The sequence below is a fragment of the Rattus norvegicus genome, chromosome 9 (assembly GCF_021556685.1).
Source record: "Rattus norvegicus strain SHRSP/BbbUtx chromosome 9, alternate assembly SHRSP_T2T, whole genome shotgun sequence".
NCBI lineage: Eukaryota > Metazoa > Chordata > Mammalia > Rodentia > Muridae > Rattus > Rattus norvegicus.
Genome location: NC_141542.1, coordinates 60,370,038 through 60,395,997, shown reverse-complemented (window position 1 = coordinate 60,395,997; position 25,960 = coordinate 60,370,038). Strand labels below are relative to the sequence as shown.

The 25,960-nt window shown below is 45.2% G+C and overlaps 1 protein-coding gene across 1 annotated transcript in view; it reads right to left on the bottom strand.

Moving 5' to 3' along the window:
- Positions 1-3,168, bottom strand: part of Gpr45 (G protein-coupled receptor 45) — an 83,311-nt gene extending 80,143 nt beyond the window's left edge. The window contains 1 exon segment of the mRNA NM_001106906.2: positions 3,058-3,168. The gene's annotated coding sequence lies outside the window, so the exon portion shown is untranslated.
- Between the last annotated feature and the right edge of the window lie 22,792 nt (positions 3,169-25,960).

The window sequence follows — 25,960 nt, the reverse complement described above, 5'->3', positions numbered from 1 at the left end:
AGCCTCCAAGGGTGGACCTTTGAACACCTAATAGTCCCAGAATCCCAAAATACCAACTGTCTGCCACTGACTTCAGTCCTCTGCCTCTCTGCTCTTCCAGCTAATGACTTCAGGTGCACCCTCCTCATGGAACACGCCTTCCGTTCCCTCCTGTGTGTGATAGCTAATCAATGCTCACTTCTCTGTTTCCGACTGAAAAGTTCATAGCTTCCTGGAGTCTTCCCATTTCCCTCTGCAAACAAAACTAGATTAGAGCCTGCCTCCCTCCCAGTCCTACATCCTCAATCTGGTGGATGTTGCCCACATTACCCCTCCAAGCAAGGCCCATGTCTATACACCACTGGTTCCAGGGCCCAGGGCTGTGGTAGGTCGAGTAGACTTAACAGAGTAAGTTTTTGTTTAGAAATTATTCTTTAAAGAATTGTTTTTCCTGTGTTGGTCAAAGTCAAGTATTGGTTGCCTGAGAAGGGGCACGAAGCAAGATTACATAGGCAAAGACGCACACGTGATATGAGGGATTGCACAGTCTATGTATGTGAATACTTCCAAAGGTGAGAAGACAGAGCTGTAGCTCGGTGATAAGAGTGTGTGTTTGGTGTACATGAGATCTTGGGATCAATTCCCAGTACCCCAAACTCCAAAATAAAACAAACGAGTTATTTTTAATTTGTAGCAGAAACAGCTAAAGTACAACCAAAGGCAAAGTTAAGCAAATAGAGAATTCTTTCCCAAAGATTCAGAATTTAAAACACAGGTAGTTCTTTAGTTTCTGCTCTGAAATGTAACTGTGTGTGACTGGCTATGCCTTACATAAATTTGGGACTTGAAACATTTTTTAAGAAAAGAAATTGTTTCCAAAGTTTTCCCTACAAAATTACTAATTTTTGGAGATTTGCATGAAACCCCATTTCATGAATTGGGGAAGACATGAGTCTACAAAGGGAACTACACTTCAGCATCTGAGATATTTCAGACTATGGTAATGACAAGCACTGCTTAGTGAGGTCTTCTTTATCATTGTTATTATGTTGTATTTAAGATTATTTTTCTTTTTTTTCTTTTTGAGTTAAAGTCTGTTCGTGGACAATTTCACAGACGCACGCAAGGCATGCTGACCACGCTCACTCGCACATCATTTTTAACAACCCAGCTTTTCTTACTCCATGCAGGACACAGGGTGAACCTCATCTTGAGGGCCACCCTAATAGCCCTAGGGCTACCTCTTCAGAGGACAGATTATTATAGAAGCCTGGGTCAGAGATTTGTTGAGGCCACTAAGGAAAACGTGTTTCCTCATGGTCAAAAGATGGGATCTGCCTCTGGACTTGGATAGAGACTGAGGGTTCCAAGATATCCAGAGCACAAAAGAGTTAATCCAGCAGGCCCAACGCGTTGGTCTCCTGGACAAAGGAGCCAGCCCTCAGAAAGGCAGATTCACCTTAAGTCATGCCAAAGAGATGGGGGAAATAATCACCCCTTTCTTGAGCTAATGCACCTTTCCTTCCCATAACTCCTGTCTGAGTGCCTCTTCCACCATGTGCTCGATTTCCTAAATTACCCAGAAAAACATAACTTTCCCTTTTCCGTTCTTTTTTTAAAAAAAACAAAAAACTTTTTCCATTTTTTCAGATAGTTGCCAAAAGCTTGAGTGTGCTGCTCTGAACGTTCTGGACTTTCTTGCTTTTTCTCTGAGGCTGTCCATGACACTCACTTGTATCCACGTCCACGACATACGGGAGCTGTCCCTTCCCCTCTGCCATCTTCCCTCCTGGAAACTGCTGGGATTTATACCTGGCCTGCCCTGGGGTTCAAATAAAATAAATTCAAAATTGTCCTCGAGTTTCCTTCTGAGTCCATTCTTAAATTCCTTTATTAATGACTAAGAATCCTTAAAAGGAATCTCTACTGCCTTCCCGGAAACATTTGGCAACCCAGGTGAGGCTACCCCAATTTTCCAGGAACAACAGGGAAATAAAGAATGGGCTTAGGATCTTACTGGGTCCTTTCAGAAGGCAGATGTGTGGAACTTAGGAATGTGTCTAGGAATGTGTTTATTCTCAGTGTTCTGGGCTGAGTTGGCAAAAGGCTGTTTTGAAACCCAGGAATTAAGACGCTCGTCAGGTGTGGTGGAAAGCACTGGGGGTATACTGTATGCCCCTAAAATAATGAGCTTCATCAGAAACTCAGCGCAAAAAAAGGACACTGTCCATTCTAAGCAACATGAACTGCCCTTAACAAGCCGAAGTGATTTTCCTACAAATTACTTGCTTCTGCTTCTTTTTCGGAATAGTTCGGTCAAAGTTTCGTTTCTTTACGTTTCCATTTGCTACAAATACTTCGACACTTGAAAGAGCTGAACTCTTAAACTGCGAATCTCTGGTCTGATGAAGACATTACTTTTTGATATCACTTTCATCATTAACAAGTGACATGTCTCTCTGTCCCTTCTAGCACCCAGATTAAACAGCCAGACACCTGGCCCACCTCAGTGGCTATATGGGGGAGGCGTCATAGGCCCCTTTCTCTGAAGGGGAAAACTGAGGCAGCTCAGTGGCCTGTTAGATGAACGTCCCGCAGTAGCTGCACTCACTCTCGATCTAAGTGTTACCCGATGTAAAGGAAATGGTCTGACAAAGTTGGCAGTACACGAGGAGATGAGATGGGGGATGAGGTGGGGTAGTGGGATGGGCGACGGTCAGTGATGGTGGTGGTGATGGTGATGGTGGTTGGTGACAGTGGCGGTGGTGACGCTGGGCCGGCTCCTCTCCCGTTTTTCCATGACTGCAGGTCCTCGCAGCCTCCGCCGTCCCCGCGTGGCCTCTGCCCAGAGAAACAGGATTTGCACCCAAGCCTTACGTCCGCGGGCGCGAGGCTGCGGCGCCCCGCGAGTCGGCCACGCGCCCCTCTGCGCCCCTGCGCCGGCGCCGCCCGAGCATCACCACCAAGGCTCCTCCGGCCCGGCCTCCCCTCCGCCGCACTCCACCCCCAAGGCTGCAACCGCGCCAGGGCCCGCCCCACCGAGCCCCCCGTGGCCTGGCACCAGCCCCCGTCACTTACGCTGCGTTGAGCGGCCGGGGTGCGCCCCGAGACAAAGGCTGAGCGGCCCGGGTGCCGCCGGCTGCTCCCCTAGCTGCGGCTGCCGGGGACTAGGAGGAAGATGGGGAGGATGGAGAGGAGGAGGGGCGGGGAGCAGGGGGAGGCAGCGAGGGAGCGTGGGGGAGGGGCCCGCGGCGTCCGCCACCGCTGCAGCGGTCCCAACCCCAGCCCTCCTTCCTGGCCGCTACCCTCGGGGGGCGCAGACCTCCGCAAGGGACCAGGGTACCGCCCCCCGGGGGCGGGGTAGGAGGAAGAGGAAGGGAAGGAGGAAGGCGGTGAGTGCGCCTGTGTGCTGCTTGCTCCTCAATCGTGATCGTCTCCACCCACCCCCGCGTCGGCCCGCAACCCTAGGAACCTGCTAGACTCTCCGCCTCAATTGCCTGGCTCCGAGCCGCCCGCGCCCACCTCCCTCAGTGCCGACACACCTCTGCCCCAGACCAGCCAACCCTATCCACCTCCACAGGCGAACAGACCTGAAGGTTAAGTGCCAGTGCTCTGGTGAGGGAGAGCCATCTGAGGGGGGATGGAGGGTCAGAGACCTCTATGAACCACCTTGTTGGGGCACCTGTTCCTCTCTAGCACCGACCCTAGCACCTAGGTGACCACTAAGGTTGACAATTGGGCGGGTGAGATCTTGAGTCTCCCATGGGTGTCTCTCTAGGAAAAGTAACTCCATGGCTTGACTCAGTCATTTGCATCTTGGTGCCAAGAGTGATTTTGATTTTTTTTTTCATATTCTGAAAACTTCTCTCTCTCTCTCTCTCTCTCTCTCCCTCTCTCTCTCTCTCTCTCTCTCTCTCTCTCTCTCTCTATGTTAAGTCAAAGGAGGAGGAGAATAGTGAAACAAACCATCTTCAGGTTCAAGACAAGACAGAATTTTCCAATCTTTTATCCACTCTAGTAGAAAATATGGCTATTCCATCCCTAATTGTCATCCCAATTAATGGTGCCCCCCCCCCCAGCTTCCTGGGCCCCAGGCTTCACCTGTGCTGCTTGGCTTAGGTGGGAACTGATACACCATGAGCTAATCAATACTGATCCAGCAAGGGCCAAACTGCCCTGGCTGTGTCCCAGACTCCTTGCCAGATGTGACTGGCTGAAGCCTGTCCCTCTAGAAAAAAATGAGCGGAATGTCGACTTAAATTCTAAGGGCTTCAGTTCTTACCTCAGTGAGCCCAAGTGCAGGTTACAAGCCATAGAGGTAGGCTGAGGTGTTCCTTGCAGATTCTTGGAGTCTTGAGGGTGAAGCTGGGCTGCTTCCCCAATGGTTTGGTGGGAGCCCTGGGGTCCACACACAGTATAAGACCCATGGAGGATTGGTTCCTGCCTGCTCCTCAGAAGGCACATGCTAATGACAGGCAAGCCATCCGAGGGTTTACAGTGTGCCTTATCCTTCCTGTTGGCAAAGCAGAGGGGTGTCCTTTGGTGAGTGTCTTGGGGAGCAGTGCTATGCAGTAGGTAGGTAAATAGATCAAGAGAAAGACTCTGGTCTCAGACTATCTGGCTTTCGGTCTTTCACCTCTTTATTAGCTGTGTGCCCTCAGGCCAATAACTTGACAACTCTGAGCCTTGTTTTCTCACGGGAGAAACTAGGAGTATGGATGGAGTCTATTGGGTCTGCTGAGAGGCATTTATGCTCGCAGAGTGCTTGGCCTAGAAAAGTTGAGAAGGTGTGGTAAGCACTTAACCTTCCATATAGGAACACAGAACGATTTGAGTCCAGAGAGATTGCTGTTCTGAACAATTTGTGGCCTTGTTTTCAGAGGGGCACAGAGGCCCAGCCTCACTTCCTTTGCAGAAGAAGCTCAGTGTACAGAGAGCAGGATCGCTCTTCTCTTCCCAGAGGCCTGCAGAGGTTTGTGCAAGTCTTGCTAGCAGGCCTCTACAGAACCCCTCCTGGATTCTTACGGCATGACTCCAGGGCACAGTCTTTGAAGGGAATGTCCACTCTCTGTCCACACTTTCAGCCACTCTGGCCACAGTGACTAGAAAATGCCTGGTCTGCCTGCTAGAGCCTTATTCTGTATGCTGTCTCCAGCAGCCTCCCCAGCCCACATTTGTGGTAGCAGCGTCAGGCATCCAGACTGTGCATGGGTTGAGCTGGTGTCTACCCTCACTCCTGGCGTTCCTTGTGATAGTTTCAGCTTTGCCCAACCCCATGCTGTGCAAATTACTTCTAGAATGAGCAAGCAAAACCTGTCCTGCCAAGAGGGTTGGCCCTGGACCGTGAATTCCAATCCTTAGTCAACCCAGCAGCTGGCACAGGTGACTTGAAATTGCCCACGTGCTCACCCATACCTGAGGTAGGTGGAGCAGGGCCTAGAAAAGCATGTGTGCCCTAGACCCTGAGTATCTAGCCCCTTGGTAATGACTTTCTGGTTTGGATAGATCATCCCCTGGTTGATTTCTGATCTCATCTGCAGGGAGAAGCACAGCCTTCTGCCCTGATGGGGCTCAGGACTTCACTGACCTTTTCTGATGAGAGCAGTGTTGGGTCTGTCATCTTTGCATCACTGTGGAAAGAGATCCAGAGAAACCCAGTTTAGAGAAAGGTTTCGGAGGGTCTCTGAGGTCCCTTGACTTCTGTTGCTTTGGAGCAACAAAGAAGTGAGGCAGAAGATCATGGTGGGGACCCAATGAAGCAAAGCTGCTCACCTCATGGTGTCTGGGAAGCAGATAGAAGATGGTCCTTCTTGGGCACACCCCCAGTAACCTACCTTTCTGCCATTACAGCCCACACTTTACCAGGCTCTGTCACCTCTGAATAGGGCAGTCTGTTGGGGGTTGGTCTGGTGCTGCTGTGCATTCAAATGCTAAATCCTGTACCCCAAGATCTGGTTGCTCCAAGACAAGTGAATGCCCACATACACTAGCTTTCATTGTACAAACCTTATCTCCGCCCCCGCAACCCCAATTGAAAACTATTGGTTACATAAATGTAGCCATAGCCAATGACTGGTGGGATAAGAAGGATGTGGATTATCAATTGTCTGGCTGGTGGTCACGGGTAAGGACCATGAGAAGAATAGAGGAAGAAGAAGGAGAGAGAATGAAAGAGGAAGACAGAGGGAACATGAGATCTCCGTTAGCCAGGATGGACCAGGAGCGTGGGCCTGAGCAAAATGGAGCCTGAGGGCAAGGTGGTGGAATAGAAATAGCCCAGGAAGACACAAACAGCAAGTACTTGGGGAACACATCTGGGGAAGCACATCTACCCATCAGAAAAATAAGATTTGGGATACTCCCTCAGTTACTGTGCAAAAGCTAAATAAATAAATCATAGTCTGAGTCTCATTTATTTGGAAGCAAAGCAAGGACAGGAATAATTCCATTAAGTTACAGCAGACCAATCCTTGGGCATGTGGGCCTCTGGTAGGCATTTAAGATCTGAACCAAACACCCCCCTCCTCCGTCTTTGCTGTTTCGTGTCCCTCAGACCTTCATTTTCCTTAGACCCACCAACCCTTTGTCACAGTAGCCCATCACACTGGGTTTAAAAACCTTTCATACAAATTCAGGAAAATGTAGGCAAATAAAGTCAAGTATTGGTTTTACAGGATGAGATAGATACATGAAGCATGGTGTCTGGTTCTCTTCATGGAAAAGCTGCCGGATTTTAAGTGTTCTTACAGAATGTGGAATGTCTTGTGATTCTCGGAGATAACTTTGCCGGAGAGCCTCAGGAATGGGTTACGATGAAACAGAAAGAGGGACGTTTATTAGCATCCATTTGTTCTTTGTGGGCAATCTGACGCTCTCAGGGAGAACTTTATAAACTATTAAAATGACAAAGAACTTTAGTCTAGATAAAGAAATAGAGTTCAGTTAGCTAAATGGAAGACCGTACAAATGTAAGCGGACAGCTTTCAGTGATGAATGGGCTCGATAGCTATAAAGATCAACTTACATAAGATTAATAGGAGGGGAGATGTATAATATCTGGGCTTCCAGCTGTTGGGGAGTGCTAGACTTATTGACATTGAAGATAAGCTCAGATAAAAGAAATTCCATCCAAATGGAGGGAAAATACTTTAAAATAAACCTAATGCTAGCGACTAAATTAAGGCAGTAAATATATCTGTGGTTCCAGCTCATTTACTCTTATAGGGACTACAGATCATTATAATGAACAGTAGATTATTAACCACAAAGTGCCCTATGCATCATGAAGAATTTGAGCCACTTACTCTCCCACAGCAAGGGAAATCCAGTCGTCCCCAAATCAAGGAAGCTTGCACACACTGGTTGGAGACTAAGAAAATACAGAAAATCTCAGAGAGTGGTTTTTATCAAGAGGCGAAGTGGGTGGACTTGCCAGCCAAGAGAAAATGACAGAAGTATTGCTAAGTGACAGTCTGAGGCTGGTTAGTTATTGCAGGGAATCCATCAGGGCCACTGGGAAGGGGTGGCCCTCATGTTCCCTCTAAAGGAAGTCCCAGCGCCAAGGCCATACTTATGAAGAACTCATGAAGGTGTGCTGAGGTCAACAGTTTCAGCCTTGCAGGTGTCTCAGCTTTGGCACAAAATGGGGAATGAAGATGTCTCCAGATGATTGCTATGCCCAACCCTCAAGTACCCTCCAGTTGATTGCTTCCAAGTGAGACTGTAAGCGTCAGAGAGAGAACTGCCACCCCCTTGAGAACATGACCAAATTTCTGATGCCCCGACGGTGTAGCTCAGTGAAGTAAGATTGCTTAAATGTCATGAAGCTGGAGTAGTTGAAGTGAGAGATGACAGGAATACTGAACTATATATAGACATATGCCAAAGGGGAATTTACACCACAAAGTTCAGTCCTAGCCAGTCCCCATGGGGAAAAAGCTGAAGTAGGAGGTAGGGGTCCTGATGAATATCAGAGTACTGTACCATGTACAGCTCCACGGGGCTGGGAAAATGGTGGCTTCTTGCCTACATTATAAAATAATTTTATAAAATAAAACAATGTGATCTCCTTATTAGGGGAGTTAGAGCAAGGACTGTCCATAAATGTTGATCATTATTAACAGTATCATATACCAGGTGGTGGAGCACAGGGGTGAGGTGGGGTGGGGTGGGGGTGGGGACGGCTCCTGCTTCTCAACCATAGCATTTGATGAGTTCTATCTGGGCAAAAGTAGAGTCACATAATGGACTTGCTAAAGAGGCCCTGTGTTTTTACAGTGAGTTCACCTAAAGTCAGAGTTTTATACTTTTCTTTGAACTGTCACCTACTAAGAAATACACATTGTGAGTCAGGCACATAGCATCTACCTCTGTAAAGCCATATTCAGAGGTTGATGAAACAGTACGCCTCTGATACACACACTGCACACTGACACGTTCTAGTCTGTTGGATGGTTATTTTTCCAAGCATATTACTGCTGATTTCACAGTCTGCTAATGGATCAAAACGTACAAGTTGAAAGGCAAGCAGTAAATATTTTATACATAGTTTCTGAAGTGGTTCATCTTATGTGCCAACTTGAAGAGCCTAAAGGAAAAAGTGTGTGTGTGTGTGTGTGTGTGTGTGTGTGTGTGTGTGTGTAGTGAATGTGTTGTGTGTAGTGTGTGTAGTATGTGTGTATATGTGTGGTGTGTATGGTAGGTATGTGTGTGTGTAGTGTAAGTGTGTAGTGTGTATGGTAGGTATGTGTGTGTGTAGTGAATGTGTGTAGTGTGTAGTGTGTGTATGTGTGGTGTGTACAGTAGGTGTGTGTGTAGTGAATGTGTTGTGTTGTGTGTAGTAAGTGTGTAGTGTGTATGTGTGTATATGTGTAGTGTGTATGGTAGGTGTGTGTGTAGTGAATGTGTTTTGTGTGTGTGTGTGTGTGCGTGTGATCAATAATGTGTTATCATTGATGGTGATGTAATCTTTAAGTGTTGGAGGGAAGGGATTTGACAAGCATCTCTTTCTTTGGTGTCTCAAGCAGACACACTTCTGTCCTATGCTCTTCTTCTAGAAATTTTCTTTCCCTTTTAACACCAGGACATTTAAAATCAAAACCCAGAAAATGCCTCTCAATTAAAATTTTACACTGCCCATTGCCGCATGCCAGCACTGTTACTGCCTTTTGTTGCTGCCCATTATAAATAATGACCCTCGGCATGTTTTGTAACCAGGGCCATTAACAAGCATACCATTCTGCTCACATGAAACAAACATGCATCTGCTAGGGGGGCTTACTGCAGAGTCTTTTTCCTGTTTTCTCTCTCTCTCTCTCTCTCTCTCTCTCTCTCTCTCTCTCTCCTCCCCCCTACAGAAAATGGGAATTGAAATTTAAGAGAAATATAAGCTGTAGTTGCAGCTTCTTTCAGGGGCCTCTCCATTTGGGTCTCAGTTTGGGAGCCATACTTAGGGCTGCTGTATCAATGAAATGAGAATTTAGTAGGAGGAGTCTTGCCTTTACTCCTTGGTTTCAGAGATAGAGAATGACCTTCTCTTCAAAGGTAACTTTATAAAGGAATAGAAAAAGACCGGAGCTTGCATTACACGGACAGGATGGTTATGTATGTCAGTTATGTCTTACAGTTGTACTGAGACTGAGACATCTTGCAGGATGGTTCAGGCCTCTGGTTAGATCTAATGAAGCCTTCATGCGTGTCGCAACCCAGCAGTAAACATCACACGATGTGACAGAGCTCATCTCTAACAAAGCCATTCTGCAATAACCCATTGCTATGAAAGGAGCCAGCGTCTTTATGGCCCAAACTCCCTGAAGGCTCACCCCAAAAACCTTGTACATGTAAATTAAGTTCCCATCACATGAAATTTGGAAGACACATTTGGAAACATGAAGAGGCAAAGAGAGAAGACCGCTAGCATTCCTGCTAAGGACAGCCAGGCAGGACACTCAGCCAAGGGATACAGCAGTGGAGTAGATGACCTCTACCCTCCTAAAGGTGCCCCCATTAGATGAGTTCATCCAGAAGACAGAATGAAAGGGACCTGGTTGATGACATGGGGATGGTGAGCTTCCCGTAGTAGAGCACAAAGTTTTGACCTAGAAAGATTTGAGTTCTTGATGACTTTGACTTGATTACGTCTCCTATGGTTAAGGAGTATTTACAAGCCCATGGCTCCATGAGTCCACTGGGCTATCAACAGAATACCCCATCTCTATTGTATGACAGTGACCTCAAACTTTCTCAAGCTTTTTAGACTGATATCCTTACATCCATGCTTGACATGGTATTCTCCGTAGACATTTTGGTTTGGCAGTATGAGGGCTAACCAGCTAACATGTCCCCCCCCCCCCCGGTGACATAATATGCTGTGGAATCTAACACTTCCAAGATCCCAGTATGAGAAGAAATTGTTCCAATGTCTTTTTATGTATAATGGGCTTAAAGACATGGCTAGCACAACCCTTTGTTTCCTAGACCATGTATCTGGCTTCTGAGCAGACACAACCAAACACTGGCCATTGGTTCCAGGCAGATGCTTAATCAAGTCACCGACAGCTTTAAGGATGGTACCTTCCATCTGCTGCCATAACTGAGCTTCCAGGATCCTGCTAATTAATGCTTTTTCTAGGTAGAGGAGCTTGGGGTGGTAATAGTCCAGTTCCTGAACTTCTGTGGTCACAAAATGTGTTTTCTAGTTACATTTAATGTTGTAAGGCGTATTGTAGGTGTCAATAAGGAACACGCCCCCCAAGCCAAAAATCTGTGAGTCTGGCAGGGCACCAAGGAGAGGAAAATTCAAACCGGTATGTGTCAGTTATTTTACTTGTTATTCTTACAAAAACATTTGATAAGCAGTAAGCTAAGAAGGAAGGTTTATTTCTGCTCACAGTTTAAGGACATCAGCCATTGTGGTAAGGAAGCTTGGTGGCAGCAGCCTGAGATAATTGATCACGTTATGTCCCCAGTCAGGATGATGAGTGCTAGCGCTGAGCTCACTGATCCCTTTTTATCCCTGGCCATGGAACAGAGCAGTCCACATTTAGAATGGGTCTTCCCTCTTCAGTCAACTATTACTAGAAACTTCTCCAAGTATACTTCCAGAAGTATGTGTCTGTGGTGTTTCTAAGATCCAGTCATGTTGACAATGAAGATTGACTATCACGCCGCATGAACTTCTCCTATTGGAGACAGCTTGCTAAACTCTCAGAAGCTTGTGAACTACCACCATCTTATTCCTTCATCGGGACCAGTGGTTCTCAACCTTCCTTACGCTGAGACTGTCTAATACAGTTCCTCATGCTGTGGTGACCCTCAACCGTAAAACTATTTTCATTGCTTCTTCATAACTGTAATTTTGTTACTGCTATGACTCATAGTGTAAATATCTGATATGCAGGATATCTTATATGCGACCTCCAAAGGGGTCACAACCCACAGGTTGAAAACCACTGGTCTAGAGAAAGGAACCATATCAAGGGCTCAACTGGTTGCTGTTCAAAGTACCCAGCAACAAGTTTGAGAGGGGAAAGCCCTTGTGTTTGGCCCTTCGTCATCCCTATTAGGACGAGTTTGTCACAATAAAGGGTGAGAAGGAAAGGGTTGACAGACAGATCTCTACTCTGTACATCTGCTTATTAGGAGAGCCATGATTCTGATGTCTCCCTCATTAGGACTCTTGATTCCTTCCCACTCTGTGACCATCCCTAATGTGAACACCTCTAGTGTGAACAGCCCTAGTGTGAACATTCCTAGGGTGAACATTCCTAGAACTTCATCTGCACTCCTCCCTCTGATAAGTCCTTTAACAGCAAGGAAGTCTAATCCCTAATACGGCAGTGTTAGGAAGTGGAATCTTTAAGAAGTAAATAGGTCATGATGACCGACTCTACCCACATTGATGGACTAATACCATATCAGAAGAATAGATAGACTGTTCGGTCTTCATTTTTCCTCTACTGCTCTGTGGTGCCTTACCCTATGGGATGATGGGGCATAAAGGCTTTTCCAAATGTAGTAACTATCCTGGGCTCCCCAACCTCTTATATGTATAATAATAAATAACTAAAGTATAATAAACTTTCATTATTTATAATTTCCCAGACTATAGTGTCCTGACTTAACATTTCATAGCCAGCCCCAGCTCATGAACAAAAGTGTATCCAGATCTTCTAATCTAGTCCAATAGGCATCCTGAAGTATGACTAAACAGTCAACCGTTAGCACCAGAAAAAAGGAAATGCCTTCTCTGTAGCCTGATAAGGGGGTGCATGCCTGTAATCTCAGCACGCACAAGGCTGAGGCAGGTAGATGGACACTTGGAGGACAATCTGGAGTATACAGGAAGATAAGCTCTCAAAAAGTAGGATAAAATACTGAAGAGTGGGCAATGTCAGTGAAATATCTGTGGATACAAATATACTCTTTAAAGAAAAGACAACTTTTCCATCTTGACTTCTAACATAAAGTAAGAAGTACAATGCATCATGGGCCTCTCCAATGTTTAGAGGTGGCCTATTTTATATACCTAATTGCTTCTGCCTGTATAACAAGTGTCACAGATATCTCCCATGTTTGAATGAGGCTCACAAGGAAAGGCTTTGCAGTCTTGGAGTTAGCACACATGCCATTTGGATCCTACAGTATCAGAGTGTTGAGAGTATCAGAGGTAATGTATGGAGTTTTTGACAAGCTCTAATGGGGACTTGGACCATAGGACCCCAAGATTCTGTAGCAGCTATGCTGTCTGCCATGATTATAATGTACTCCCACCCACCAAAGTTTGTGTGTTTGAAGTGTAACCTTCAAATCCATATGTTGCTGGTAGTTAGAGGCAGTATTTGGGCCATGTGGTGGCTTAAATGAGAAATGTCCCCCATAGGCTCTGATATTTGAACACTTGGTCTCTGGTTGGTGGCGGTGTTTGAGGAGGTTTGAGTGATGGAGCCTTGCTGAAGGAAGCATGTCATTAGGGGAAAGGCTTTGAGGGTTTGTAGCCTTGTCTACCTTCCAGATCATTCTCTCTGCTTTACGCTTCCCATTGAAGATGTGATCCCTTGGCTTTCTGTCTTGCTTGCTGCCACCCCAGCAGGATAGGCCGCAAGCCAGAATGGACTCTTTCTTCCATAACTTGTTTTTGGTTGTGATGTTTTATCAGCCGTGTTTTATCACAGCAACAGAAAAGTAACAAATGCAAGAGGTAATCAGGGTTAGATGAGGTGATGAAGATGAGGCCCCTGTGACTGGGATTAATGACTTTATAAAAAGAAGGAAGAGGAGGAGGAGGGAGAGAAGGAAGAGGGAGAGGAGGAGGGAGAGGAGGAGGAGGGAGAGGAGGAGGAGGGAGAGGAGGAGGAGAAGGAAGTGTATAGTAGCCTACTTGTTCTATCTATAGATATATCTATAGATTTCTAGATAGAAACTGTCTGTCTAGGTATCTGTAGATAGATAACCATATAGGGAAACTTATACAGTTTCTCCCAAGGTTATGATAACATATTTGCCCTCTGTTATAACGTCTGAAGGCTACCTGGAAAGGCATTTACCTCTTGCATGCATGTGTCATTCTCTGCTGTTAACAACAGCAAGAAGCCCTTTCCCAAGCCATCAGATTGAGTGAACTAAGAAGCAACTATGTGTAAGGTCTGAGGTGAAATCAGTACACCTAAGACTGAGCACGATTAGGACTAGAGGGTCAACAACTGTATCAGCCCTTCATGGCATTTACCCCCATGGGGCTGGCTCCCCTAATCTCAACTTACCTCCGAGGCTTTGTGGGGCACAAGGAGATGGAGGGAAGGGAGGAAGAAGCAGGAAGAGGAGGAGGAGGGAAATAAAGCCTGGAGCTGAATGTACAAGTGAATTGGTTTGGTTTGTGACTGAAGGAAGAAAACTTCAAATGAAGAATTCAAATGAACAGTAAATATACTGCTTTAACTCCTGACCTCTGACATCAGGGAGGTGCTCTCCAGGCCCCACACTGTACTGAGAAACTATTGGCAGTTGAGAGCTGCTGGGAAAGGGAGAACCTTTCTCCTTTGAGGATGATTTCTCAAAGAAGATTTCCCTGGTTTATGGATGGCCCCACAACCATGTACATTTGAGCAGCACTAATTGGATCTAGTGAGTTACTGAAAATAAAGGAGGGGGGGAATGAAGCTTTGAGAGGCGTGTGTTGAGAGGATTTAGACAAAGTTGCAGGGAGAATGGGATGAATATAATACTATTATACATACACAATATATATATATATATGTTATATAAAATATGTCTACACTGCTTATCACCCTGTACAAAGCTTAGGTCCAAGTGGATCAAGGACCTCCACATCAAACCAGATACACTCAAACTAATAGAAGAAAAACTAGGGAAGCATCTGGAACACATGGGCACTGGAAAAAATTTCCTGAACAAAACACCAATGGCTTATGCTCTAAGATCAAGAATCGACAAATGGGATCTCATAAAAGTGCAAAGCTTCTGTAAGGCAAAGGACACTGTGGTTAGGACAAAATGGCAACCAACAGATTAGGAAAAGATCTTTACCAATCCTACAACAGATAGAGGTCTTATATCCAAAATACACAAAGAACTCAAGAAGTTAGACCGCAGGGAGACAAATAACCCTATTAAAAATGGGGTTCAGAGCTAAACAAAGAATTCACAGCTGAGGAATGCCGAATGGCTGAGAAACACCTAAAGAAATGTTCAACATCTTTAATCATAAGGGAAATGCAAATCAAAACAACCCTGAGATTTCACCTCACATCAGTGAGAATGGCTAAGATCAAAAACTCAGATGACAGCAGATGCTGGCGAGGATGTGGAGAAAGAGGAACACTCCTCCATTGTTGGTGGGATTGCAGACTGGTACAACCATTCTGGAAATCAGTCTGGAGGTTCCTCAGAAAATTGGACATTGCACTCCCTGAGGACCCAGCTATACCTCTCTTGGGCATATACCCACAAGACGCCCCAACATATAAAAAAGACACGTGCTCACTATGTTCATCGCAGCCTTATTTATAATAGCCAGAAGCTGGAAAGAACCCAGATGCCCTTCAACAGAGGAATGGATACAGAAAATGTGGTACATCTACACAATGGAATATTACTCAGCTATCAAAAAACAATGACTTTATGAAATTCATAGGCAAATGGTTGGAACTGGAAAATATCATCCTAAGTGAGATAACCCAATCACAGAAAAACACACATGGTATGCACTCATTGATAAATGGCTATTAGCCCAAACGCTTGAATTACCCTAGATGCCTAGAACACATGAAACTCAAGATGGATGATCAAAATGTGAATGCTTCACTCCTTCTTTAAAAGGGGAATAAGAATACCCGTGGCAGGGAATAGAGAGGCAAAGATTAAAACAGACACAGAAGGAACACCCATTCAGAGCCTGCCCCACATGTGGCCCACACATATACAGACATCCAATTAGACAAGATGGATGAAGCAAAGAAGTGCAGGCCGACAGGAGCCGGATGTAGATCGCTCCTGAGAGACACAGCCAGAATACAGCAAACACAGAGGCGTATGCCAGCAGCAAACCACTGAACTGAGAATAGGTCCCCCGTTGAAGGAATCAGAGAAAGAACTGGAAGAGCTTGAAGGGGCTCGAGACCCCATATGTACAACAATGCCAAGCAACCAGAGCTTCCAGGGACTAAGCCACTACCTAAAGACTATACATGGACTGACCCTGGACTCTGACCTCACAGGTAGCAATGAATATCCTAGTAAGAGCACCAGTGGAAGGGGAAGCCCTGGGTCCTGCTAAGACTGAACCCCCAGTGAACTAGATTGTTGGGGGGAGGGCGGCAATGGGGGGAGGATGGGGAGGGGAACAGCCATAAAGAAAGGGAGGGGGAGGGATTAGGGGGATGTTTGCCCGGAAACCGGGAAAGGGAATAACACTCGAAATGTATATAAGAAATACTCAAGTTAATAAAAAAAAGAAAAGAAAAAATGTCTACACATTGAATATAATGTATTGATATAGATATACTTTTCAAAGAATATGATAATAAAGGACAAAATAAATCATGACTTGAAAGAAAAAGACAAAGGAAAACCTTGCTAAGGGGTGGGGCTTTGGTGAGCATCCTTGGTCACTGACTGGAGAAACGTCATGAGACTGAGAAGAAGAGCAGAAGGTTCTCGGAAGCAACAGGTCACATGGTAGATGGGAGTGACTGTGAAGGGTCAAGAGTGCAGTGTCAACATTAGAGCTCGGGGCTGTGATAGGACATACCGGCCTCTGGCAATGTCCTGTGATATTAGAGAATGTCCCTAGAAGAAGGTGGCAATAAAACTTTTCCTCAAGCGGGAATTTCTGGTTCTGTTGGAGACTCAGTTGTGTCATCTGATGCTTTTCTGGAAAGTGCCTTATGAGAGGATGTTTTGCTGAAGCAGACAGGTGATGTTTGTCTGGATGCTTCCTGGCGAAAGGGTGTGTGATGTTTTGCTGGAGTGGATGCTTGAGTGGACACATATTTGGAAAGAGTATAAGTATAACCAAACAGACAGTAGCTGGCACTCTTGCATTGGTTTGCCATGCTTTCTTCATTGATCTTCGCTTGTGATGACTTTGTACAGAGTAACACACCAAAGAACTTCTGGTGGTGTTCTGGATGCCTCTTGCTGCTTCCACAGACTTGTGGTGGCAGAGCCACGTAGTTTCTTCTGGATAGAGCCACTGCTGTTGATTCATGTTTGGTGTTTTGCTGGTGGACTGGACTGCTAACAACAACCCCACCCCCCAGAACTATTTCTAAACAGGTCCACAAACTCCATTTCCTATTAATCTTTCTTTTCCCCTACCTCTGGTGTATGGTGGGCTAGAAGGGAGGTTGAAATGTCAAAGAACCCCTATTAAAGTAGGTTTTTAAAAAAATCTAAGCCCACACTTTCCTAGTTGAGACTCATCACACTAAACAGCCGAACTGACAGAAGGACTCAAGCATTTATTGTGATGAGTGTTTGTCACTGTCCCATTGACAACAGGGAGACTACCATATGCAAATGGCCATCTAAGATGGTCAGTTCGTTTTAAATATCTCGTATTATTCTTTGACAAGTTTGTTTGTTGTATGCAATGAAACTTGGTTCCATCCAACTCAACTTCCAACCTCTTAGCTCTTCTACACCCTAACCTATTTTCATATCACTGTCATGTCCTTTCTTGTTTTCTTTCCCAGTCCCACTGAGTCCTGTTACTGTTACACCCTAGAATAATGACTGACCCTTTTAGCTTCCTCTTGTGCAGCTAACCATAGCTGCAGTGAACTCTTGAGTATAACTGTGTGGTGGTTTGAATATGCTTGGCCCAGGGAGTGGTTCTATTAGGAGGTATGGCCTTGTGTGTCACTGTGGGTGTGGGCTCCCCTCCTCCTAACCTCCTGTGAGCCAATCTTCTCCTAATAGCTTTCAGATAAAGATGTAAAACTCTCAACTCCTCCTGTGTCATGCCTGCCTGGATGCTGCCATGCTTCCACCTTGATGATATTGGACTGAACCTCTGAACCTGTGAGCCAGCCCCAATTAAATGTTGTCCTTGTAAGAGTTGCGTTGGTCATGGTGTCTGTTCACAGCAATGATCCCTAACTAAGACAAACTGCCGTGTCATGTTGAGCAGACAGATCTCAGAGCACTGCTCCCTTTCCTTTCATTCTTACATTCTTTCCACTCCCTTTCCTTGCTGTTCCCCGAGGATTATGGGAGTTTATACATATGTTCTATTGAGGGCTGACTATTCCAGTGTCCTGTTATCAGCACTCCGACTAGTTATGAATTGCTGTATCAACCTCTTCCCATTTTAGAAAACCATTTTTCTCTGGCCAAGATTGGGAGCAGGAGTGGTCATAAATATTTAGAAAGCAGCTCGACCCCATGTTTATTTAGCAAAACAAAAGTTAATCTCAATTGGAAACTAGATTGAGATGTGCCCAGGAGATTAAGAGAGCCATATCAGGGTCTGTCTATGAGGGCATTTTCAGAGACCATGAGGGCTCTGGCTTAAGGAATAGTTTGTCATTGGTGGATCCAAACTTGAATAGATTCACTTCACAGTGTAGCCCAATCATGACAATCCATTGAATGTAGTGTTGGTAGGCATAGAAAAATAAGGCCTGGTTAGAGGCAGGTTGATGTGGTTGACTCTTTGTGGCTGTGTTTTGGCTACATTTTGCTGCTGCTCTGCTCTGCTTCTGTCTGCTGTGATGTAAATGTTCCACCATGTTCCCCACCATGAAAATGGAAGACTGAAACCATGAGCAAAATGAAACATTCATTCTTTGTTTGCATCGAGGTGATAAGGAAGTAGCTGGCATGCCATGGTAGCCAAGCATCAAGGTGGAGGCTGCTCCTAAGCACAGCAGCTCAGAGTTCCATCACCAACACTGAGCTTGCTACTCTCTCTGCCAAACTCTGACCTACTGATTTCTTCTAACCTGACAAAAGCACAAACCAAAAATAAGTGTCAGTAGGGCCCAGTCCTCAAAGAATACAATTGGGCACTTGGTGGCAAAATAAGTCCACCCACTTTAGTAAAAAGGACAGATTTTTAGGGTAAAATTTTCCCTTTTTTCCTCGAATGGCATCAAGAACATCTTCCAAGACCTAGCACAATGTTTGGTTCCTGAGTGATTGAGTAATAATCCTGTCACTTGATCCTAATGTGTTATCATCTGGGGTCTTGCTGTCTTTGGGGAAATTGTACAATTTTCCCAGAGACAGTAAATTATTCATGTGTGCATGTTAATTTTGAATGCAAACTAACCAATTCAGAGCCCATATCTACAACAACTTCCTATGTAGGACTCTCACACTCTGGTCATTCTGCCATAATCATCACAAGGTCAGACACCAGACAACTAGTGACAATCCCTACATCCAAAAGCATCGCAACTACCCAAATCAGCCAATCCTAAGCCCCATCTATCCCTCCTGTGGGAAAAGCCGACAATAAGGTTTGTTCTTAGGTTCTCCACTCCTTCATATTTCCAGCAGGTCCTGGTACTTCTCCATGCCACCACCAACCACCATGGTATGCCCTCATCTTGTGAATACTGATCAACTGTTGTTTCTATAGCCTTTCTCTTGTGATATCTTGGCCTCATCCAACTTAGATAAGAGTTAAAACTTAACTATTCTTCTTTTGTAAAACATTAATTTATAATAATTTAGTGAGTATAATAGATTATGTATAACTTTGCACATGCACACCATATGCACTGCCCACTCTCCTCTCCTTCCTCCCTAACAGTCCATCCACCCTCGAACTTCTCCACAGATCTCTTTTGCACGTTCATATCTATTCATTTTGCTTTGTGATTGGCTGGGATTAACCAAGGCCATTCCTGTGGCCTGAGTTTGGAGCTGTCCATTGGAACCTGGTGGGCTCAGCTGTGGGTGAATAACTAAAAATACTGCCTCCCATCCCTGTGGCACACATTTTGACCCATGTATACAATGGGTCCTAATCAACAAGAGCAATTAGCATTTCTTTGTTCATGTCATTTCCCTATTTAGAGACCCTGCGTTTCTCTTTACAGTTCTGCAACAAATAGATTACGTGTTGCTGTGAACCCCAGGCAGCCACCAAACTGCAGAACTTGAGAATTCATTAAAACATACCCCAGATGGCATCAGACTCAATGGCCTGTTTTACAGCAAAAGAGGCATTGAGTCTGTAACCATGAAATCCACTGGTTCTACAACTCAGTTCCCTCTCCGGGAAAGAAGCGGGGTCTGCTAATGTCCTGGAGGAATTACAGGAGCCTAAGCAGGAAGAGTTTGGCGAAAGACAAAGAGTCATGCACTCCCCTCTGAGGCAGCCCCTTGCTGGTGATGCAGAGCACAAACTATTCGTTATCTCTGTCAGGGCCACTACAGTTGCTGGAGTTGTCTGACCTGAAGTCAAGTGTGGTGAGAGGCCCCCATCTGAGGATATAGTGAGGTGGAACGTGAAGGCAAAGTCACCCCGCTCCACAGCTCCCTGATGGGTTGGACGCAGCTTCGTGGGCCTTTATGCAATTCTATCTGATTACCTTGTTTTGATCACCGATGTGTTCTGTTCCTGTAACCTCTCTTCTTTCCCCCCATTTGGAAACCCTCAGCCCCTGAGCTCTATAGAAGACTTGTCTTCCTCACATTCAGTGCTGACCTCTCAAACCCTGCCTTAGGGGGAGGGCAGCCTGTGCACACAAATAAAAATAGCTTACTTTAATTAACTTGGCCATGATGATTTGGGTTTCTTCTCCCAGTTTTAGGATTAACCGAGGATGTCAATCTCCCGTGATTGGAGGCCACCCTAATGATCTCATTTCTCCGAGACAGCAAAAATAACTTCACCAGATCTGTATCCAAATACAGTCATGTTCAGAGGACCTGAGAGTGAGGATTTCAATATGTAAATATTGAGCACACACAAGCTCAACCTATAAATTGTTTAATGGGAATCTTGATCTCCAAGCCCTATCTTAGCATCTCATTTGAGAAAACTCAGCCCAAGAGAGTGAACAGAACAGTGAGCCCTGAGTTCCAATATCTTAGCTTGATCTCAGCTTACATTTCTCCTCTTTTGGTCTCCTCACTGTCCCTATCCCTGCACTTTTATGAGTACACACAGTCTCCCCAGAGAGCAAACAGCCAAGAATGTAGCTTTAGTGTATTAAATGAATAGTAATATCTATGTAGCTCCCAGTTGGTCTGTTCTTCATTCTGTTATGGGCACCTTAGCTCATCTGCCGTCATCCTTTGCGTGGATGTTTGTGCAGCATCCTCAGTAGCGTCCCTGTCTCCAGGCGTGTCCATATATCATTCATTCCCTATGTGCAGCCCTCCTCATCTTCCTGAAGGATTCTCCAACAAGATGCTTTCCAATCTTAAATTGCAATGTTTCCCCTCCCTATACCTGATGTAGTCTCTTGAATGAGTTGGTGGCAGACAGGGCTGGAGAGGTTGCAAATGACTAGAGGTGGAAGGCTTCCCTCGGGCTTGCATGACAATGAGATATTTTAGGTTCCTGGGAGGAATGTGTTCTTTTCAACCTGACGGGAGTGGGTAAGAAGCAGTGCAGGGTTTAATTTTCTTCCGCTGTCTCCAAAGCATTCATTTGTACGCATGTCAGTCAGCCAGAGTCAGTTAGGTGGAGTCCTGAGCTCAAGACCCTGCTTAAGTCCTGCTAAAGACCCAAGAGCAACAGATGCCCCACCCAGAGGACAAAGCAGGGCTTCTGAAGATACCAGGAGGAACTTCAGGAGAGAGGGCAAGAAAGCACACAGAAGCCAGGAGGATGGGTAAGCTTCAGGTTAAGGCCTGACCCTCCCCCATACCCTCCCCTTGAAACTTAGAGATAGAAGAAAGGACAAAATGGGGTGGAGTCTCCATCCTTCAAGTACAGCTTCATGGGCTCACCTCTCCTTCCTTTCCTCCTTCCTCCCCCACTTCCCTCTCTCCTTTCTCATTCTCCCTCCAGTCTGTTCCTCTTTCTTCTTCTACCCATTTTTTCTTTGCCTCTCTTTCCCCCGTTCTTAATCTCTTTTCCTGTTTTCCCTCCTTTCCCTTCATGCTTTAATTAACAGCGTATGAATCTTGACCTTTCTTCAGTAAAGAGTTGACCATGCAAATTTTCTACCAATATCTTTGAATTCTTTGTGTGTGTGTGTGTGTGTGTGTGTGTGTGTGTGTGTGTGTGTGTGTGTGTACGGAGGTTTGGGGGGGTGTCCACAACCCTGGCTACAAGGAAAAAGTATGGGTGCATGGTGGCTTTGCAGTTTCCACAGTAAACTCTAGGACCCGGATGAGCGAAACTAGAAAGACTTGTTGTGGTATCTACCATGAAGGTACTGATTTACTCTTTCTGTAACTCCCACAGGCCTGCACAGCAACATGACCAGAGTCCAGGAGAGACACCCTGGAGATCTGGACTTTGGGCCACCTTCAGTTTTAGTTGAAATCATTTTCCTGTTCCCATGTAGGTTTTTCCGAGTTTTGCGCATGAAGGTGAACAGATGAGTTATAAATAGAATGAAGGTGTGGCTAGACTCTAGGAGGCCTGGTCCCCAATGCTAACCTCCTAGTGGATAATCTGCTTCTCTTGAAAGTAGACAAAAAGGCTAAGGGTCTATGCTGGAAGAAAAGATGTTGCAAGCCAGACATTGTGGAGGATGAAAGCTAAATGGTGTCTTCTGGACATAATGAACGGGACCATTGCACTCGTGAGCTCACACCAGCTGAGGTGGTCTGCCTAGGATCAAGCCAGTCAACAGCATAGCATGGAGGGGAAGGCGGCTCATTGATCCCTACCCTTAGCTGAGAAGCTATCGACTCTTGTTGGCCTGTCTGTGCGCCAGTTTTCTTTAAAAGTGTGAGCCCCGACTCCAGTGCATGGCCCTATCTCCACGTGTGTGGGTAGCACAAATTGTACTCTTTGGGTTATTTAAAAGCAAGCAAACAAACAAACAAATAGAAAGTTGGGAGGGGGAGGGGGTAGATCTGGAAGAAGTTAAAAAGAAGACTGCAGGATTGGAGATGTAATGATCAATGTACACTGGACACACACAAAAACTTCTGAAAGAATTAATAAGTATGTATATTTTAAAAGATAATAACAACTAATATTTTATTTTTAAAAAACTTTTTATTGGGGACTGGAGAGATGACTCAGTGGTTAAGAGTACTGACTGCTCTTCCAGAGGTCCTGAGTTCAGTTCTCAGCAACCACATGGTGGCTCACAACCATCTGTAATGGGCCCTCTTTTGGTGTCTGAAGACAGCTACCTTGTACTCATATACACTAAATAAACAAATAAGTAAATATTAAAAAAAAACTTTTTATTGAGTCCTTGTGGATTTTATATTGTTTCCCAATCTCTCTCATTTCCCAGTCCCTCCATATCCACCATCTGCCTTTGTAACTTTCCTCCCCCTAAAAAAATATCCTTTCACCCAAACAGTTTTTCCTGCTGACGTTCACTGCAGTGAGTCATTGGTCTGGTTCGAGACCTCTGTCTTCTGTTACATTATTGTTAATGCTGGTTCCTCACTGGGACTGCTCTCAGACATCATGCTGTTGTCCTGGGTTGTGGACCTCCTGCAGCTTTGGTTCTAGAGGAAGAAACATCCCCTTCATGTGCTCCGGCAGTTCATAGGTGTGGTAGATGGCCAACTCACTCAAAGCCGTGGACCTGGGCTTGGGTGGTCAGCCTGACAGCTCTCCAGCATTGCCTAGGTGAGGAGCAGCCCCAGCTCTCCCGCCCTCACACACTGTTGGAGTGCTGCTCTCACACACTGTTGGGGTGGCTCTTCTGTGTCCACAACACTAGGGCTAGCTCTCCTGCGCTCCACAGGACAGGTGCAGGGCTGAATTTTTTTTTTTTTAAGAATTATTTATTTTATGCCTATGAGTACACTGTTGTCACTTCAGACACACCAGAGGAGGGCAGTGGATCCCATTACAGTTGGTTGTGAGCCACCATGTGGTTGCTGGGAATTGAACTCATAACCTCTAGAGGAGTCAGTGCTCTTAACCGCTGAGCCATCATCCCTCCAGCCCCGGCTGAATGTTTCAAGTGTTTTATTTGGCTAGGGGCAGGGCCAGCTAATCTTCTCTTATGCCCTGGGGCCAGCTCTCCCACGCTGCTCAGGTAAGTGTTGGGGCCAGCTCTTTGTGCTAATAGTCTTTTTTAAAAAATGGGTAACACATTTGCTAACAGCTGACCTTCAGCATTGCCTAGGACAGCAGACTAGAAAAGGCAGCCTTTGGCTGGAAAGTAATCTTTGTGCCGCAAACTCCTTTCTAGTACTGGCAGCAAAAGTTATCATTGCAGTCAAGACAATAAGACGCATACAGTACCCAGGATGACCTGCAAAACACAAGGTTCTATGGCTTTGGGAAAGAAGGAACGGTCTCTTCAGCGTATTCTCTGCTGATGAACCCGGTCCTGTTCTCTGGGGTTAGATATTGCTAAGGAGTGCTGCTCAAGACCCAGGGTAGCAACTCAGGCCTTTCCAAGTAGGCATTTAGCCTGTGGCTCTGCCATTTTGCCTATATTGAATTGCTTGAATATTAAACTTTGCATAATCAGATGTAAATACAATCCCACATTTGGAAGTCAAATATAAAAGAATTCTGGATTTGTATCATTTTACATTATCCAGGCTTCTGCCTTCATCCACAAGAATGAATAAATGAGAGTTGTTTGAGACCAAAACAATTTTTCTGGGCAAGGTGAAATAATGTGTTAAAATGAAGAAAAGGGAAAAGAAATCCCCTAGAAGGATGAAAAGATTTTCACCCAAGATTGAGCTAGGAGAGACGGAGTCTGCCTGTTATTTTCTGTTTGCATCATCCAGCCTTTTATTATCAAGGTAATAACAGGCGAGTGCAGGTGCCATTGAAGGGAAAAAAGCAAGCAAAGATGAACAGACTCTGCCCATCAATTAGTCCCAAGCCAGGCCAGCTCTCCAGAGGCATCATGGGAATCCCAGACTCTGGGAAGCCTGAGGAAGACCTCCATGACCTGGCAGGCGGCACCAGGGAAACTTCGTAGCCTTCTGGAATGAGGAGAATAGATTCATTACAGAGGGAGATCTCTTCTGACAACTTGGTATTTCTTCTCTTGGATTCTCTAAGAAGTCCTAAAATCCATTTGTTAAGAATAACTCTTTTTTAGGGGGCTGGAGAGATGGCTCAGCGGTTAAGAACACTGACTGCTCTTCCAGAGGTTCTGAGTTCAATTCCCAGCAACCACATGGTGACTCACAACCATCTGTAATGGGATCTAATGCCCTCTTCTGGTGTGTTTGAACACAGCAACAATATATTCATAAAATAAATAAATAAATCTTAAAAAATATATTTTTATAACATTTTTTCTGTAAAAGTTACTTCCAGCTTTTAATTACTTATATATCAGCCTTTGTCAAATACAACAGTTGTTTGGGTTGGAGAGACGGAGACAGTGGGGTTGGAGTGGCATCTTAAAATGGGCTATTTGGGGTTTCCCTACTACTCCGAATATGAAGACTACTTTTTAAATCGTGAAATATGTCTACACACAGACACACAAATCTTGACAAGAGGCTATCAGTGGGATCGTCACTCTCCCAACTCCCGAGTCCATTCTGTGCTCAGTCCCTCACCCATGACCATAGCTTCCCTGGCTTCCGTTTTCTTGTATCTTTTGTACCTGTTGGTTTCCTAGATATGGTCTCCTAAATAAAGACAAGCTCCTCTGTCCTTCTTCCTCTGCTTCTCTCTCATTATGGTATGTTAAGTTTTTGTTTCAGTATTTTATATGAGCCATTTTTAATGGACTTCAGTGTCCTAGGAGAATTAGAAGAAGTCTAGCTGACTGGTGTTTCATTACTAGGAACTGAAGAGCTTACAAAAATAGGAAGGTTTGCTTCGGTCCATGGCTTCACTGCTTTTAGTCTAAGATCAGTGGCCACATTGTTTCCACATAATGGGGAAGGTGGCCCATCATAGCACGGGCATCTGGTGAAGTGAATCTCCTCACTTCATACCTGGGAAATGAAAGAGAAAAAGAGGAACAGACTCTGAGCCTGCATAGCTCCTTTTGAGGGCAGGCTCACAGCAATCTGAAAAGTCTCCCGATGTCCTCTTAAAGGTTCCACCAGCTGCCAACAGTACTGTGACTGTCAGTCATATCTTTAACACAGCAGTCTATGGAGAACACTAAAGAACCAAGCCACAGTTCTCTTCTAAGACCTTCTGCATTGTTTGCACTGGCTCCTCTCATCTTGTTTTTTCCCCCAAAAGCTGACTTTATTTTAGTATTGCTCTCAGAGACTGAAGCATACCCGTTCTAATAAAGTATGGACCTGAACGACAGTTGTCACTGCTGAGATGTAGAGTTTCTGTCACCCTTGAGATTAATCTTTTAATTTTTATGTGTGATGTGCCATTTGTGTGCTCTCTGCCTGCAGAGGCCAGAGAAGA